Source organism: Camelus dromedarius, chromosome 5, assembly GCF_036321535.1.
Source record: "Camelus dromedarius isolate mCamDro1 chromosome 5, mCamDro1.pat, whole genome shotgun sequence".
Classification (NCBI taxonomy): Eukaryota; Metazoa; Chordata; class Mammalia; order Artiodactyla; family Camelidae; genus Camelus; species Camelus dromedarius.
In genome coordinates this window covers 41,492,646-41,512,150 of record NC_087440.1, presented here as the reverse complement: position 1 = coordinate 41,512,150, position 19,505 = coordinate 41,492,646, and positions in this window count along the sequence as shown.

Sequence of the window (19,505 nt, the reverse complement as noted above, 5' to 3'; positions counted from 1 at the left end):
TATCATTTGCCTCCTCCTCTTTTCCTATCTTGGTGATGGCAGAGACATTTTGAGATGAAACTTCTTTCATCCTGGGTTTCCAAGTGATAGTGATTAGCGAAGCCACCCTCATGATCCACAGTGGACATGTGGAATGAGTGAGAAATAACCTTTGGCTATGTTCACTGAAGTTGTGGGGTTGCTTGTTACTGCGGTGTCACCTGACTCATTCTGACTGGTGGGCTCATTTGTGAGGCTTAAGTCAGGTAATACATAGACAAAATGTATTCCAAAGTCACCTGGAACCAAGTTACAGATCAATAAATGTTAGCCAACATAAGTAAAATTACTAGAAAATAGCAACTATCATGCAGCTACAATTGTGTATGGAGACAGGACTTTCTGGCCATATGGTTTAATTTCAAGTGATTATGAAATGCTTATTATGAGATGCATGTACCGGGAGAAATATATACACTCTACCTACTGAACATTGTAGTTAAAAGTTTAATGCCTATAGAAATGCAAACCATTTCACATTGATAAGATGATAGTCCCTAATATAAACAAAGACACTTGGAACACATTTGAAGATGATGATTTATGTCAGAGATTACAGACTGGTGGTCCATTGCATCAAACTTTAGTCATAGATATGTCTTCCTTTAATTAGTGTTTTAAAATCAGGAATCACACATACACACACACTTCTGGCTTCTCTCGAGAAAAATTGGAATTATTTGCAACTGTGAGATCACATTTCTACGTGACCCAAATCTCTGGTGCTGAGTAACTGCGTTGTCTAGTCCACCAGTGCCCCCACCCCCATCCTTGTTTTCTTAAACCCAGGCCACTTCTCCCATTTACATTTTCTACTGGTCCAGGGTTGTGTATGGACATGTGACTAGTGGGTATTTATAGTGAGAGAAAATTTGATTATTTCTTCAGCAGCAGGAGAGAGGGAGATCTGGGTACAAAGAAGATAAAACACTCATGAAAGGAAAAGTGAGGTACAGATGCCAAAGCCATTTAGTATGTTTTTGATAGAACTGATTAGTGAGGGAAGAGACCTCTTTCTCCCTGACAGAGAGAATAAAAATAGATCTTTGATACCTCAGCAGCAATTTTCTTTATCAAATCAGTTCCAGACCACATGGGATAATTAATTCTCTCAGCCCCCTTATAGGGTGAGAATTTCAGAAATACCATTAGTCAGAAAATGAACTTAGGAAAACATTTGCAAAATCTTTTGTTACCTCAGAAGACTGTTAACACAACAAGCTACTGAATTGTCCCAACAAGCTACTGAATTGTTGTTAAAACCTGGAAACTGAACCTCCCCATCTTGTTCATCTAGGAAGGAGGCTGTAACACAGAAAGGGACTGGATAGAAAGGTCTAGGGTCTAGATTGTTTGGTGTATAATTCCTATGCAATTGCTTGAGCATTATCTAAACCCCTTCACATTTACATCCCTTAAAAGTTCCTCTTTGTTAATCACATTCCTCATTTTGGTTCCATTTTCATTAAAAGAGAAAACATCTTCAGACCAGTACCATCTTAGAATCTGCTAACTGACCCAATTTTCAAAGGCATAACCTCCTGGTAAAAATACATCTCTTGTTACATCTACAACCAATAAAACAAAACAGCTTGAAAAATTTAATGTAGCCTTACTGCAGACTTCCATGGGATCTGTCACTATTTTATTAACAGTGATTGATTAATTCAAAGCATTAGAAACCAAGGTGAGTATCAGATATTGCTCCAAAGTAATGACCCTGTCTTCTACATTATCTGGCACTGACAGTGGGTTTGAGAGCGGGGCAACCTTGGTTCTTTAATGAGATACCTCTTTTCTGTTTGCTGATTTTTAAAGGTCAGGAAGAGTTGGTTGAGAAAGAAGGAAACATAGAATATCTGGTTTTAGATTATCCTAAACTTAAATTTATCTCATCAGTAAAATGTCACTTTGGGTCTGCTTACTTGTTGGACAGGAAAGAGGTAGAACTTTAAAAAGACCTGGAGTAAACTTGTGGATTGAAGACAGACCTTCTCAAATAAAAGATGAGGACTTCTTCACCTTCATTTTTCAAACACAGACTTAAAAAAATAAAATTGTAATTTCAACACCTGAAATACCTTAGGAAATTGTATTACCACTGATAAATTATTAGAATAACTTTTTCTTCAAACATAATAAAGATCATTTTCAGAGACCTGTCATATAGCTTCAAGTGGTATAAATACAATAGATAAATGAGCTGCTTTCTATTTTCAATCTAGGTATAGGGAAGGAATTTTTTGGAATCCGGATGTTAGTTTCCTTAAAAAAAAAAATACTCTGGAAACCCTCTATAAATGAAAGAAATGTGTATAGTATGCAAATTCAAAGTGTGCAGTCCTCATTTACCCAGTGGAATTCAAAATAAGCCCCAACTTGTGAACATATTAAAGCAGATTGAAATGGATATTAGCGGGATTTGTAAGGAGAAGCACTCCAGTCAGTCAAACATGCTATGCACGAGAACTTTGATAATGTTGTTTTACTGATAATTACCTGCCGGCTGTCACCTCAAAGTGGGATTTCATGCAGGTTCCAGTATTTAAACATTACATTCGGAGCCAAACCTGCAAAGACACTTATACCACTCTGGCCATGTCCATTTTATTTCACAATTATCTGTGACTTTCTTCATGAAAAGCAATGCAGTTAACTCCCTTTTAATTGTGTTTGATCTGTGTGGGCAAGAGAACACCAATTCCGTGTTCCCACTTCGCTGGCCCAGAGCAGATACTGCCTTCTCTCTGTCGCAGACATCAGCAGACACCAGAAGTACTGGAAAGCAGCACTTCCTGGCTGGCATGAATATGCATCTGACCTCAGAAACAAGTTGATGGGGCAAAGCTATTTATATTAAGTCAAGGTGGTTTATAGAGGAAGGACCATCTTCTGTGGTCCTCCTGGGCGGCTAGTGCCTATGGGTCCTCCAGCTTTGCAGAGAACTTCCTTTTCTTCATACCCCGCCCCTACTTTTTTCCCTCTATACCGAACTCCTAATTAAATTTAACAGTTTCAAGAGTTTAAACTGTATACCTTTTTAATTGTGTCCTACTTTGTATTGGCTGATGCACAAGTCTGAAAATGGATATTACAGCTTTTTATGATATAATATCACCCTAATTGGTGCTTCATAGGCCGTGGCTGAATTCTTTTCAATTAAGCCCTAACATACAGTAACTGTTTCTCTCTGCAAATGCTGGAAAGCCATTCACAAGAGAGGACTGGTACTGCACAATTCCAAAGTACCTTAATGTGTCAAAAATGTTTTGTGAAGAAAGCTACACTGTAAATGCAATCACCTACATTGGTGTTCCCATTGTTAACTGGGAGTGAAAGTATTGCTAATTGTCCTGCGTTTTAGCTGGGTTTTTAAAGCATTATGTAGTAAGTACACCGGAGGGTCAATTTGTGAAGTGAAATACTTAGCATGCAAAGCGTAATACAAGATGCTGTGTAATACTTGACCTCTCAGCATAATAAATGTAGCAGTGAAACGCTGTGCATTCAGTATTCACTGAATAGAGCCTTCGCAGTGGAACAAAACCAGAAAATGTTCTCTTCATTCCTTTTTTTTTTCACTAAGCGAAAATTATTCTTTATAATGGCCATTGCAGCAATTAGCTGGCATTTGGTAGAATAAATGTGCAGAAATAGCAATTTCTTATTTTAAATGAGATTTTGTATGGAGCCTGCAAATTACTTGAGGTATATGAATAATTGTGCCTTAGCTTTATGCTACAGAATAGGGTGTGGGTGGGTATAAAGATTTCCTATTTGCAGTTAAATGTTTAGACATTTTATTATTTTAATTTCACTCACAGTCTGCCTGGACTGACCCTGCTTTCCCATTGATCATTTCATGTGCGCCTGGAAGCAAGTGTGCAGATGGCGGGAGACTCCCAATTAGCGCACCATGTTTTTTATGAATGTGACATGTGAGTGCAATCAGGTCTCCTCTGGAGGCAATGATGGTGTCGAGACTTTGAGTTCCTACGTCAATACAATTTAATAATCTGCTTGGAATGAATGTTTATCAATATTCTCTGTGGTCAAATGCAATTGGAAACTTCATTAAATTTTTATCCAAATTTTTTCACCTTATTGAAATGTATTCTTCCAGGCATTCATGATTCATCTAATTAGCCTTAAATAGGGTATTTTTTTTTCTTCTCTCAAAGTAATTCAGTTAATTATGTCCATATATTCATAATTATGAGGTGGATGAGTTGGGTAAAACTGAAATTATGAAATCTGCAGAGAGATTTCTATGAGGTTTAAAATGTAGAATACAAAAAAGGAATGAATAAAAGAGCAATGAAATACTTTGTTTTAATCCCCCCTCAGCCTACCCCACCCCAACTGCTTTCTCACAGGGTGTTATGTATTCGCTTTTCCACTTATCATTTCTAAACCAATAACTTACAAAAATTGATTTGAGGTAAGCACATAGTGAATAATAATAGTAACAAAAAGCAAACACTATAAATACTAAGAACACTTGACTAATGTGTCAAAAGCTATTTTTAATTTAAAAGTGTTTAAGATAATATATAGTCATTTAAAGGTTAACTGTTCAAACAGTAAAAGAAAAAAGTCCCTTTCACCGACTGACCACCATCCCGTGTTCTCGTACCAGATGTAACTGCTTTAGCAGGTCTTATACATGCTCTCTTTCCACATTTTGAAGTCCTTTCGTCTTATCACAGTCCTTCACACATTTTATTTGCATATTCTAATTACACATATGCTACATAATAGCTTAAGTTTCAAGCATTTTGTTTTATTATTCTCTAGGCAAATTTTCTAGTTCAAGAACTTTTTCTGGTCTTTAAAATTATGTTTTGGATTATTTTTTAGCTAAATGAAAGGACAGTCAACCTTAATTTTTATTTTACCTGAGATCTGAGCACATACAACTTTTTACTCAAACTAATTTTCTTTCTGCCATTGAGGGACAGCAAAAATTTCTCTGCCAAATGCAACAGTGAAGGCAACTCACTATCAAATGACATAGCTCATCTGTTAAATCCAACCTGTGATACTGAAACATTGGAAATAGCCCCAATTAGTATTGTGAATCTAACGTGGGTAAATGATGTCCTCACACAGCAAGCAGATACCAGTCCTGCATCACCCTACAAGCAAGGCTTGTTGGCTAAACTCCCCCACAACAAGCCCCAGGGAGGGTGCTGGGTCATTATATTACTGTTGGTGCCCAACGGTCTTGCTCAAGCGCTGTAACCAATTGCAGAGCCACTGGTCAGAAAGAATTGTGCATGATTTCTATCCTATTTGATCTCCTCATGACTTTTTACCCAGGGGGCAGATAATAAGTCACAATCACAGTCTTAACATTTGAAATGATTTTAGTAAACCCAGAAAGTTGACCGCAAGAATAAATTTATTTTTAAATTTGTATATATAAAATGAGAGAATGTGAGTTACAACATTTTCCTTTCTAATTATTCCTTTCTGAAATTTTCCTCTTGAGACTTTCCATAAGAGAAGAATGTAGTGGACTAAGGGTACAATTTCATTCATATCTTTGTCAGGTATATGCAAGTGTCATGTAAGTAACCGAGTAAAGATTTTGGTAGGTTAAAAAAAAAAACACAGGGAAATGTCAACTGTGTTTTCATATTACTGTTATTAAAGAATAATGCCCTGGGCATGGTGACTGGCTGGATAATTCTTCTCATAAGATACTCCATGTCATTATGATCATCTAACAAATCCTCACCTCTTCCTGGGAGGTAAACAGGGGGCTTTATAGTTCTTTTTAAAAAAAAGAAAGAAAAGAAAAAGGATGGCGCAAATAGCAACAATCTGTTGTATGTTGAACTGTTAGTCGAGGCATTATTGGACATTTTATTTCATTGCTGTAAAATCTAATGACAATATTTTCACCTGGGACACTGATCAAGGAATAGCCTTTCTCTTTCAAAATGAGTAGAATACCTATGTAGGGGGTGCTTCCTGTTTTAAGTGCCTGCATTAAGAAAGAAACTTCCTTTTCCCATGTCCCCAGGAAACTCCCAAGCAAACTCCTAGAGATTCCTTGGGAACCTTCAATGAAGAGGGTCTCACTGTAGTTCACTCAGACTCGAAGACTCGCCCTTTTGCATATCTGTCCTTGCTCACCCGCATCCTGCCTTCTCTTCAGGGAACTCCTCACTCCCACACCTGGCTGTCCAATTCCTTTCCTTGTTCAAGGCCTAGGTCAAATGTTCTGTCCACCACAACGCTTTCTCTGCTGTCCTACTAAGAAGGAACCCCTCTGTCTTCTGATCCATGAAAGCAATTTGTCTCTACCGCTCAGTTTATGTACTTTTCATGACCTCTGCCTGACTGTCGGCTTCTTGGGGGTAGGAGCCACGTCTGAACCAATTCTGGTGCCTTATGCAATGTGAGCCTGCGGTAAGTACCTCTTGAGTGAACACATTTTACCAGCAAGATTCTGGCCATTGCTCCATCATTCTATATGGTAAAGAGTTCCAAACAACCAAAGAAATTTCAACATTTCAGGAATGACCTAATATATTCTCTAGAACACAGCATTGAGCTTTTCTCATTCAATCACAAGCTTCCAGATAGTAGGCAATTTCTGGCGCTTTGGATCAAAGACAAACTATTGTGCAACTTAGCTGGCATCTTTGGATACCCCCAGGGCTGCTGTGCCAAATGATTCAGAATAGGAATTAGTCATTCTTTTCCACCAACCGTCAATCATGAACATCGTAAGTATGGACTGTTGTGACCTTGAAGAATCTGTGTGAACTTCCTGAGCCTTAGTGTCCCCATCTGTAAGTTGGGGTCATTAACACCTGCCTCCCATGGTTCTTCTGAGGATTAAATGATTTAAGTGCCTGCCGAATGGATAGAAAAATAGTACCATTGTGGTAGGGCTGCTGTATCACATGATGCCGTTTGTGGTTATTGGAAGAAGGTATCCCTTTCCCATTCTCAGAAAATTATACTAATACATAAAATCAGTGATACCTATGAAGTGATGGGTGCCCCCTTAAAATGTGGTACCCTTTTGTACTCCACAACTGTGCACGATGGCCCAGTATCTTGATGATGATAATTATGATTATGGTAGTGGATCCTTCTTATTTTTAACTGTCTGAAAACATTCTGGCAGTATTCCTGTAAACTGAGAAAGTTCTGAGGAACCAGGAGTCTTTTGCTAACACATATCTCATTGCATTATAGCTACCTGAAAACACTTCTGCCTCCATTTCTATCTAGACTGTGTACAACATGAGGGAAGGGGCCAAGATCCCATTTACCTCTGTATCCCCAGTGGCTAACCGGAACCTGGCACATAAGAAGTGCTCAGTAAAAGCTGGTTACATAAATAAAGACATGTGTCTCCACCACACTTCAGCCACTTGTTTCTTCTCAACGTACCCCAAAGGTGGCAGGCTGAGATGTGGTATCAGAAAAAACATCACATCCACACGCGTATACCCCAAAGTGAGAGCACACATCCTCCTACACTTAGGAAACACAACTTACTCTCATTTAACCTCGGATTATTGAGAGACGGTATGATTGACAGAAATCAATCTTTTTTTGAACTGGGCATATAGTAGTATGACCAAAGTATTTAAAAAATGTTTCTCAAATATCCACTGGTTGCTACTGAGGGCTGTGAATCTTTGAGATGCAAAGAGAAAGTGTGTGTAGTGCCCTGAATGGCTGGAGCTCACTGCCTTCTTGTCCGAGGGGGACAATGATGATTCTCTCCCTGTGGCTTCCTGGCCACTTCCCTGGCCAGGAGTCCTGGTACATATTAAGAGTGAAGTCTGTGGATGTAGGCAGAGAAGACTTATCAGATGGTCTCCCTACTTGGATCAGTGTCCTAGGCTTTGAACAATTTCCTATACTTGATTTCTCCTTCCTTCAACATTTGAAACATTTAAAACCCAATTCCTTTCTATTGAACAAACACAATATACATTTGAACACTTTTTCCCAATTCTTTCCCAATGCTTATGCTCTACTGAGCCTGACTTTTCATGTTCTTCAGAGTCCAAAAACGTCAAGGTACGCGCACAGAAAGTCCACCGTGGTGCCTCGTTCCCTGAGAAAGGGTCAGGTTCCAGCAGCACCCCTCCTCCTGCGGCAAAACAGCTGGTGCGCAACATGGGTGACATCGTGGGACTCCTCGCATTGTCCCCTCGTCTGGTTAAAGACAGATAAACTCTGATCAACCCTAGTCCCTTTCATGGATGTTTATTTGCTATTCTAGTTATCAGGCAGAAATAGTTTGTTAAAAAATTTATAAAAGCTGACTTTTTTTTGAGAGTTGTGCACCAGGAGCTGTACTGAGGAGTTTATAAACGTTGTCTTATTTGATCCTCACGACGTCACATGAGGGAGAGGCTATTCCTGCCCCCTGTCACTGGGAGGGAACTGAGCTGAGCGGTTGAATGCCTTTCCCAAGTTACACTATGATTCTGGAAAAGAGCAGAATCAGCACCGAGCTCTGAGCTCTTACTCCTAGTCTTCCTTTTCATCCAGCTTCACAGGTTTCCTCACTCCCTCTCCTCAGTGAACTTCCCACGGAACAGCTGGACTCGGAGTGTTTGTACACCCTTATGGGAACTGCTAACCCCAGAGCAAACCAAACTCTGGGGGGCTACGGGCAGCGATGGGTGGGTGTCTAGCAGAAACACTCACTTTCAACCAAAAATAATTGACTGGAAGTCCATTTCTACCTCATTCTATATAGTCTGGGTGGTCTAGGGGGCAGTTAGGAAGTGAAAGGAGGCTAAGTGAAGGCACAGACACTTCTCATCACTTCTGGGGAAGGTGCTCTCACATAGCTGAGCAGGGAAACGTTTCACACCAGGGACGCGGGCCCACGTGAGAAAGAGGTGATCCCCAAGCCCACCCGGGAGCCGTGGTGCTCAACCTGGGCTACGGCCCAGGTTCCCCAAGCCCTGCTGTGTGCAAGGCGGATCCCTGCTGCTCCGTGGAGCCCAGAACAGAGCTCCTGGAGAAGCTTCTGCTTGGTGTCAGGAGAGGAAGAGCACCCAATACAAATTTTCCAACCTGAAGGCCAGAGAAAAACCAGACATTTACTCCCAAACCAGGTAAAAACCCACCTGATAAATCCTGCCACCATATTTTATTCAAGTTTTATTTATTCAGCATTTATACTAGTGGTTCTCAAATTTTAGGATGTAAAACTACCTGGGGAGTCAGGAAAGTGAATATACCCAGGTCCTTTCCCCTAAAATTCAGATTCTGTGGGTTTGGAGGTGAGTTCCTGGGCTCTGCATTTTAGACCACCGCCAAAGAGACTCTCATGTCCCTCATTAGAGAAGTAAATTAGGAGAAAACCGGCGTGGAAATTAGGCAAGTGCTCTGAGAGCTGACGTTCTGTGTGGTTATTTAGGACGAAGCTTGTTAATAACATTCTCCAGGAATGCTTCTCTTGGGAGAGCTGGTGATGGCTGACAATGCCTCAGCTACTGCTAGAAAGTTTCCTGTTCTTCTTCAACAAGGAAAACTTGTTCTAGGAAAACTTTGAGACGGGACTGAGGGTGGGGTGAGGTGAGGGGCAGAGAAGCTGTCCTCTCGGGGGTGAGAGGGTGTCCCCACTGGCCTTAGGCAGGCCTCCAGGGCACATTCTGCAGGAGGAAGTCAGAATGAGCCTTGAGCTCCAAGGAGGATCATCTTCCGAGGGAGAACTCGGGGTGTCTGAAGTCCCCACAACAGACCGTTCGTTCACTGACAGTTGGAGAGGCCTCTTAGGCCTCCATTGCACTGCAGGCCTGGGCCTTCCTTACACGTGCTTTTCTCTCTTCCGGGGAAGCTGCTTTCCCCCAGCTTCGCCCAGTTAACTCTGTCCTTCCAGGTCCGGCCTCCAGTGAGGCCAGCTTCCCCAGGATACGCCCTCATGGTATTGATTCATGCCTGTCTCCCTCTTGTAAGCTCCATGAGGGCAGGGGCCGTGTTGTTTTATTTCTATTATTTTTAGCTCTGAGGCACTTATAAAAATAATTTGCTGAAATCCAGTTTTTGGAGTGACTGCTACATTTAGCAATGTACTGGTTTAAGAGAGTGGATTATTTTGCTGATATAAATTTTACAGCAAGTTGTATTGTAGAGAATGTTTTAACAGCTTTTGATGATTTCTGTGAAGGTTTAGTTGATTGGTTTTAATTTTGTCTTCAGAATAGCATTGTAAGGAATATTTGATTGTTAACAGCTAAGGGTCATAGCTGTTAAAAGTGCTTTAAACTTTTATAGTATATGTTAAATATGCAGGAAAGGGTATTTAATAACCAGTAACCAAAACTTTACTTAAGATTAGTTTCCTAATTCTGACATTCATTCCCTAAAGTATGAAATTGTTAAAGAGTGAGTAAGAACAACTAAATTAACATGAAATGCAGAGATGTTTGGACACTAATTGCTAGTCACAAAATCAAGGTTGATAGGCCATTTGAGGCATTGGTAAAAGGATGTAAAAATGCTTAAAGAGAAATTTTAACTGACATTCAGAAAGTTGGGGAAAAACTAAGTTAATTGAAACCATCTCACCCCATGTATAATTTAAAAATTTAATTACTAGAAACAAAAATTAAGTCCACCAAGCAATTGTAAAGAGTATTAATTAATCATAATTATAATTTGAAAAAATTAGAAAATTACAGAAGTTAGAAGTAGCCGAAGAGTCAATTTTTTATTTCTAGCAAGGAGAAATTGAGATAATTACATGGTTGTAGTGCATCAGCAAATTTGAAATAAAAGGGCAAATGTGTTCAAAGATGCATAAAGGAAGTGAGGAGGCTCATAAGGGGTTGGCATGATTGAAAGAATGTCAGAAATTCAAACTTGGTGTATATATTACCATACAACTAAAATTTACAAAAAAGGATTTAAAAGATTGGTTAAAATTTTTTCAAGTGCTAAAAAGATAGGTAAAATAAAAAATTATCAGGAAATAATGGAGCAATATCATATACTGAGACCAACATTCCTTTCAGCAAACTGGCAAAAATAATTCTGTAAGTGCTAAAGTGTTGACAAAACTGTAAATGACAAAAAAAAAAAAAGAATTCTGTATAAGACTGAATATTTGTAAGAAAAATAACTCCAATTTGGGGTAAAAAATGAAATATTTTATGGATATAAATTTTATCCATAAGTAGAATAAACTACCCTTAGCTTTTGACAAATTACAGTCCCTCAAAATGCTGTTATAAAAAGCAAATGGAAACTGATCAACTAAGACCATCCTAGACAAATTGTTGCAAATTGTATAGTTAACCTTGTTGTTGATATATAATGGCATTTGTTAAATCTGACAGGTTAGTGATTTAGTAATCTATCAACTGACAAATCAATTTTGCAGAGTTGATTTTTGGCCAATTAGCCAGTTTCTTTTCTTCAGAAATTCTTTCTTCCTTCCTTTCTTCTTTCTTTTCTTCCTTTCTGCCTTTCTGCCTTTCTTTCTACCATTGTATCTCCAAAACCTGTTGCAGTGCCTGGTCTGCAGAAGGTACTCAGTAAACAGTGGATGAATCAATGAAGGAATGAACTGTGCTGGGTGAGGAGGGGACTATAAAGGGAAAAGAGACTTCAGGGCTCCTGGCTTCATGAGGCTTACAGTCTCCAGTTGGTGGTAGTTCAACTATTTTCTGTTACTGTTTACATAACTATAGGGCAACTTCATCTTTGTGTTCTTGGGTTCCTATGAGCAGGTTCACTCTACTGTTGCTACGCTAGATTTGGCATTTAGGTAGAAATGTAACTTCATTCCACAGAGAGGTGAAAAGCTTTTTCAAATAGGCCGGAGTGAGGCAATATTACACAGGGTTGTTTGGCAGCAAAATTTCTGATAAAATAATTCAAATTCTGCAGGTAAGTTCTGTCTATATGACAGTCACACAGCACTTCATTCTGAAGTGACTGTCAAACAGACAGTGAGAGAGCGAAGCCCGCAGAGAGGAAGGAAGAGCCGGGTGGTCCACTCCACCCGCTGACTCGGGAGGAAGTACTCACACAAATCCCATCCCAGAAAGTCCCAGCTGGCCTGAAGTCTTTTTTTTTTTCCCCCTCTTTTCTCTTTCTTTTCCTACCCCTTCAACTTGTCTCCTGGTGCCCGATCAGTGAGGAAAGGAACTGAGGTCAAGGTAAACGCAGAGTTGGCAGAAGGCAGGTAGGACGCGTAGGGAGCGCCGGACCCCTGCACCCAGCCCGCCTTGCCCAGCGTGTGGGGACCGGGTACAGTAGGAGCCAGAGGCTTTTCCTGTGCAGTGAGTTGGAATTAAACATGCTAATTTGAGGTCTCTTTAAAGCATTTTGTTTAACTCCATTGGCCTTTAATTCCTCTATATTGCATCATTTAATGTAATGTTATTTATATATGAAGCATGTTATGCTTATTAACCAATGTGCAAAAATCCGAAGTACAGATTTTCTGTAATGGGCTAATTACAGGACTTTAAAGCCACCTACTGAGTTTTGCTGAGCTTCACAACAGGTTCACTGAACTGGATAAATTTATTCAAACGTGTGGAAATGAACCCCATTCTATGTGCAACCGGTACTGGGAAAACACACAAATTATACCTCAATACCAGTTTAATGGGTCAAACAGTGAACCTGAATACTGAACTCATCTACATCTTAAACTAGTGGGGAGGCTTGTGCTAAGACAGGGACGTGCCCATTCAAGGGGGTTTCTCCCTATTTGTAAACAATGGTAGTAAAACAATATGCCTGGCGATTAGGAGCAAGTTCTCTACACTCAGAAAGCAGAGGTGGGTTGCCTTCCAATGACCTTGGAAAATACACAACTTTCATAACCGAATCTGAGTGGAATGGAGTGACGAAAGCTCAGCAAACACACATCTCAAGCACAGCCCTTTAATCTTTCCTGTGGAGAACAAGAGGCACATTTTCTTGTGTCATGGTTTAGGAAGAATTCAGCACAGAGTGTTCAGAGTTAGAAACACAAATAATGTCCAAATATGCAATGGAATTAAACACTCTCTTCAAACCAGCTTTTTACCCCTGAGCTTGATCAAAACAACAGAGATATGTTGATCATGTTAGCATTAATTCTTCATTGAGCCATTCTCAAATGGCTTTTTTTTTTCATCTGAGGGTTCCAGAGGACTGACTTTTATGCTCAGATTCCATAGCACCATGTTTAGAACTATTATCCCATTCTAAGAACACAAAGATTGGGCGGGGGTAGGGTGGCAGAAGAAAATGGAGGTAGAGGTTTGGGAACATTGACAGGGACAAAGTTGAAAGAAAAGTCCCTATATCCTGTGTTGCATCATCGCCAATGGAAGTACTGTTTTCCACTTATGCCATAAATACACACACACACTCATATGTGATCATTTATATGCCTTAGATTGAAGATGTGCATTGCTTTTATTCTTTGATAGCTTCCTATAGTAGATCTATTAATTTTGTCATGAAACAGAAAAGAACGTCATTTTCAAGCCCGAAAGAGTTCCAGTCTTATCCTCAGGGCATCTTATTTACAATGTGCAATCCACCCAGCGGCTGACAGTTGGGTGTTGATAACCTAATTCATGCTTATCTCTCCAGGGAGATGCTGGTGCACCCAGCTCTCAAAGCAATGAGCCTGGATTTTCAGAGTGCCCTTCAAAAGTGCCACGTATACCAATAAAAAGCGAGTTCTCCAGGAAACGAGGTGTGACGCAGGCCAGCTTCACCGAGACTCTCGGACCAAGAAATAAGAATTTAAATATGAAATACTAAAATTTAACATATGACTGAAACAAAATAGATGGTGTACCAGTGAAAGCATTTGAGGTAATTAATCAATGCTGTGTTTGTACATATCATTAAATATATTATACTCAGTTTAGATTTGATTTCTATGCTCCTTTTATAAAGAGTTAAAAGAAAATACATTTGAATTCACGCTGATACCGAAAACATGCTCCTAGCTTCTAGTTTTTTGGATTTCAAATCATTTCCATTAACAAACAGCTATTTGCCCTCTAATAAAATATGTCATTATGCTTTATTCACATCGCACAAAAGAATCACTGAAAAATCGCCCCAATGATGGCCAATAATTACACATTTTGCTCCTGTGCTCGCGATGAAGAAATCTGTTCATTGGAGAAAGCAGGTGCTGGGGCATCAAGCTAATAGTCTATGTGAGCCGTGGTAATTAGCCACTGCGATTGCTAAAATTAACAATTAGCTAACATGCAATTCTCTTTTTTGCGGGCTGCAGTTTACTTTGTATAATCCTTGTATGTTCTTAGTAATTATTCTGACAGCTTATTATTTTTATTTTTTCTGGTTTGAACACAGCTTTAACATTTGCATCGGGTGACCCAAATGTTCAACAGGCAGGGGTGAGACAACTGCTTGACTAGGCATTTTTCTGAGGTGCCCATTTGGTGGTTTTCTTAACTTTTCATTGTTGGGGAGGGGAGTGGTTAGGAGATGAGATCGCTGATTCTTTCACAGCCATTGTCTTCTCCCCTAGCGCCTTCCCCAGGGCAGCGCACTTGGTCATCCCGAAGCTTTTAGAAGGAAAACTGCCCAGTCAGCGGCAATTTAGACCCGAGGGAACAACTCCAGGGATGAAATGCCAGTCAAGCTGGTCAGAACATCTTCTTTTCATTCTTCCTCCCTGGAGTGTGTCTTTGGTTAACGCATTCACTGCCCCAGCACAGCACCCTCCACCCTCTTTATCAAGGGGGAAGACTTAGCATCCTGTGTGGATTGTTCTTGTTGGGGGCTCTGTGCCGAGATGATATTGCTAGAGCCTGTCAGTAGGATAAGCCTGATGAAGCCTCAGCCTATGTGTGAAAGAAAAGAAAATTTAAAAGGCAAGGGAGTTGTTTGTTTCCAGAAAACTTCTGGGAAAGAAAGATGTGATGAAAGCTCTTGAAGCATTTAAGTGAGATGAACTGTGGCAACAAATTTAGCAAATGGCTATTCCAGACTGTAATTCGTTTCCTACGGTGGCCAACAAATCACCACAAACAGTGGTGTAAACAAGACAGTTTCAGTATCGTGCCGTTCTGCAGGTCAGAAGTCCGGGAAGGATCTCACTGGGCGAGAATCAGGGTGTCACCAGGGCTGCATTCCTTGCCTTACCTCTTCCAGCTTCTAGAGGTTGCCCACACTCCTTGGCTTGTGGCCCTTCAAAGCCAGCAACGTGGCATCCTCTCACTATTCTTCCATAGTCACGTCTTCCTCTGACCACAGCTGGGAAAGATCCTCCAGTTCTAAGGACCTGTGTGATTCCACTGGGCCCACCTGGATAATCAGGCTCCGCTCCTCATCTCAAATCCTTAGCTCAATCCCATCTGCAATGGTCTCTTTCGCCGTGTAAGGTAACATATCCGCAGGTTCCAGGGATCAGGACGTGGGCTTCACTGGAGGACATCGTTACTCTGCCTATCACACAAACCAAAGAAAAACACACAAACAGTAAATATGTGCTTCTCTACAGTTGTGAGCCATTGCACTTTTAATGTCAGGGAATTGGATTATTTAGGAATGGTGGGGGTTGGGGGCAGAGGGTAGTGGATTCTGTGGCTTCCGTAGACAATGGCTACATGGCCCTTCCATGCCAGGTGTCTTAACACTTGCATGGAGCAAGTGTCGGCCAGGCTTTGTCCTGTCCCTCCCAGACTCCTGAGTTTGGAGGGCCTGTTCACCCTCTCGGTAAGCGGGCTGTCTTTTAGAGCGCAGAGCGTGGGCTTGGCCTGGCTGAGAGCTATCATCATGTGTACTGTGCTTTATGCCGGGGTTGAGCTGTAGCATGCTGGTGTACTGTGCGGATGAGTGACACGGACGGCTGTCCACAGAAACTGTGACTTACGTGAAGAAACACCACCCACTGCAGCCCTGATGTCTGAAATGCAGTGATGGGAGAGGCGAAGTGCTGGATTCCTAACAAGTGCTGAGCCCTTGCCTGTGTGCGGTATGAGCTGATTGTTGGGGCTCAGAAGGGCTTCTGTAGACTTTAGGATAAGCCTGGGGACTGGGATTGGGGCTGGCTGCGGGCTGCAGAGGCTGAGGAGGGCCTGGCTTAGCAGGAGAGGTCAGGGAGGTGAGCTGTGGCTGAGGCTGGGGCCAGACTTGCGGTGGTAAAACATAGCAACGTGTTTGCTTAAGTGGGAGGAACCTGGAATGAGCAGTCAGCCCAGAAGAGTTAGGCAGGCAGGAGTCAACCATCCAGAGAACAAATTGCTACTGAGTTGAACTAAGGTGAGATCTCACACAGTCACAGATGTCCCCAGTCTGGGAGCAAGAGAGATGGGGCTACTGAGGTGGGCCTCGTCTTCGGAAAATCTACTCTTCAAAATAGAAACATGTTGGATTCTTTGCTTTACAAAATAATTCATCAAATAGGTTGTTGATACAGTGAACTCTTCTTAGGTATTTAAAGCAGAATTGTATCCACAAAAAAATGCACTGTCCACCTCAGCAGCATATCTGTTGTATAAAGCAAGCCATGCACACAAGCTAAGACTCTTGAGAAACAGCGGGCAGAGGGGAATTTGGGGAAGCGTGGAGCCAAAGCATTAAAATGCTTTGCTAAAAATTTCAAAGTGTTTACCTCAACTTAAGAGGCTGGCCACAACGTAGGGACGAAGTTTTCCATGGTGAGGCGAGATCATCAGAATGATAGTGATAGAGAGAAAAAATATGGGGTGAGGGGATGGCAATGTCCCAGGTCTTGGTTGAGTCCCCTGGACGTGCCCCGCCAATTGTAAGTCCTTGGCTTTGCGCAGGAAAGAATTCAAGAGCAAGCCACAGCTGAGTAAAGTAGATTTGTTCAGAGATACATCGTCCATAGACAAAGTGCAGTCCGTCTCACTCAGGAGGGAGAGAGGCCACGAGGTGCGGTGTTGCTAGTTTTATGGGCTCAGTAACCTCATATGCTAACAAGTGGGAGGATTATTCCAACTACTCTGGGGAAGGGGATGGGATTCCCAGGAACTGGGTCATCACTCACCCTTTGACGTTCTGTGGTCAGCCTTAGAACTGTCCTGGCACCTGTGGGAGTACTGTTTAGCATCCTGCTGCATTTCAATGAGCATATATTGAAGCTCAAGGTCTCCTGGGAGTTGAATCTTCCACCATCTTGGTGCTAACTGCTGTATCATTCTTTTAATGGTTGTGCCCTGCCCACTGCCCTCCTGTCTCAATAGCGATGAAGCTGGGCAACATGTTTAAAGGAAAATGAGTTCTAATGAGGAAGCATCTCACTAGAAGATTTTCCTCATCTCACATAAGAACAACTGCAGCTTGCATAGAGGAGCTGCACTGGCTCAGAGCACACACACCACCTTTATTTCCCACGACCCGGCACTATTTCTTCACTGCTGGCTTCTTACAGTGTTTAGTATTCTGGTCATTATTTTTTTGATTTACAGATTCCAAAACACATTGTGTTAGAAATAGTTTGAGTTCCCAGAGGCAGGCCTGGTAGAGTTGGGAATAGAACCTAGAATTCCTGAGCTGTCCTCGGATGTTGGTCTCTTTGGGCTGCGTGTGCCCAATCGGGGAGAGAGAGGAGTGAGGAAGGGAGTGGGGTGCGGACCTGGAGGGGCTGGGGTGGGCAGTGGGGGAGTGGCAGGAGTGAGGGAGAAATCTGTGTATTTAGAAAACGGTGAGCCATCTATGCTTCTTAAGGGGCAAGGGTCCATGCAAACCCAAGTCTTGGGCATCACAGAAGATTCTCAGAGACAGGCTTCAGTGAATAAAAACGTTGAATCAAATGCTACCTTGCGATCAGGGATGACTGAGGAAAGGGAAACTGTCAAAAGTCACTGTAAAGGAAATGGAAGAACAGGGGGTTAAGTAGCCAGGAAATGGACCACTCTCCTCAGTCTAGAAAGTTTTCATAAGTGGGGCAAAGAGCCAAGTGTACTGATGCTAAAATTACTTAACATGCTTACTGTCAGGTACAGCACAGAACAGGAAGCAGAATTCCAAATGTTCTCCAGCATAAGAAACTTTATACCCAGCCTGGCATGGGGAACACCATGCTTCATAGATATGCAGCCAGAACCACTCCCACCTTTGCCCCTGCCTCCGAGCTGCTCTGCTATCATCCCTCAGCCTCGTTATCTCATCCTCTGCACCAGGAGATGGTTCACTGTTACAGCACACAGAGTAGCATCAGAAGTTGGGTCACTGTAGGGAAAGATGGCAGTCTGAATGTGTTATGGGTCCATTCACATCAGTGGAATCCAGTCCAGGGAAAATATCAAATAGAATGAATAAGAACATGGAGGAGGAGGTAGGGGTGTGTGTGTGTGTGTTTTCCAGGGACCCTCAGAAATGCCCACTCTTGATTTTCATTTGGTGTCCATCCCAGTTTTTATTTGGCTAAGTCTCCTCTGCCTCCATTTAGAACATAGTTTGTAAGGTTGCATTTGCTCCTTGGTTTAAGCCAGGATGACAAAACATGGTCTTGTCTGTGGATTCCACTTTGCTAGTGCAGTCTTTGCCACTTTCTTCTCTTCCTCCCAATGACTACTCTCAGATCAAGATACCCAGCACTGTATCTGTACTATCCTTGGGAAGATTCTCCTTATCTTGAGGTTACCTAGGTGTGGAATCAAGGTCAATGTCATTGGGTTCTTCTCTGACCCACGGCTCGTCCATCTGTGATTGGTGGGCTCTTTCTAGTACATAGATTGTCCAAATAGTGTTCAGGAATCCTCAGTTCAAATGAAGATACATTCACTTCACAAGACACAAGACAACCATATTAGAAAGAACATCACTGCAGAATTTGACCACTGTGGGAATAGAAAATACTCCTTACATTAGATAAGGAAAAGAAGAATTTGGCATCAAAAAGTTAGGCTTGGGTGCACTATCTCCATGTGTCCTAACTCAGGTATCACACGGGCGGCCTAGCCTCAGCTTCACAGTAGCTCAGTGAGAAGCAGAGTCCTGTCACATGATAAAATCCTGATTTTATGTCTCCCTTTAAAACCTTTAGGCAAGCTGGGTATTTTATTGAGATGTCTAAATGTAGAAATCTAAGTTTAAATCTTCCCGTTAAATGTCTCCACACTAGTGTTTTGGATGGTCTGATGAGTGGCACCATTTATAGGATACAAGGTTATAATCTGAATTTAGGAACTATAAAGAAGGTACCAGTATGCTGACTAACTAATGAGCTTTTTAATGACGAGAAATAGATAAAGCTTAAAATGCAGGATGCTTATCAAGGACCTCAGACAATAGCAAAAGTGGAGAAATTTAGAAGTACTTACCAGTGCTACTGCTGTGACAGCGAGACGTGAACTATTTTCTTTCATTTTAAAGCACTTCTTTTCATACATGGGAGTAATTTCTATATTTTATTAACTAAAATTAAATGTCCTGGTATAATCCCCTTTTCAATAGAGTTCAAAATATAAATAACCTATTGATACCACTTGTGACAAAGCAAGAGAAAAATA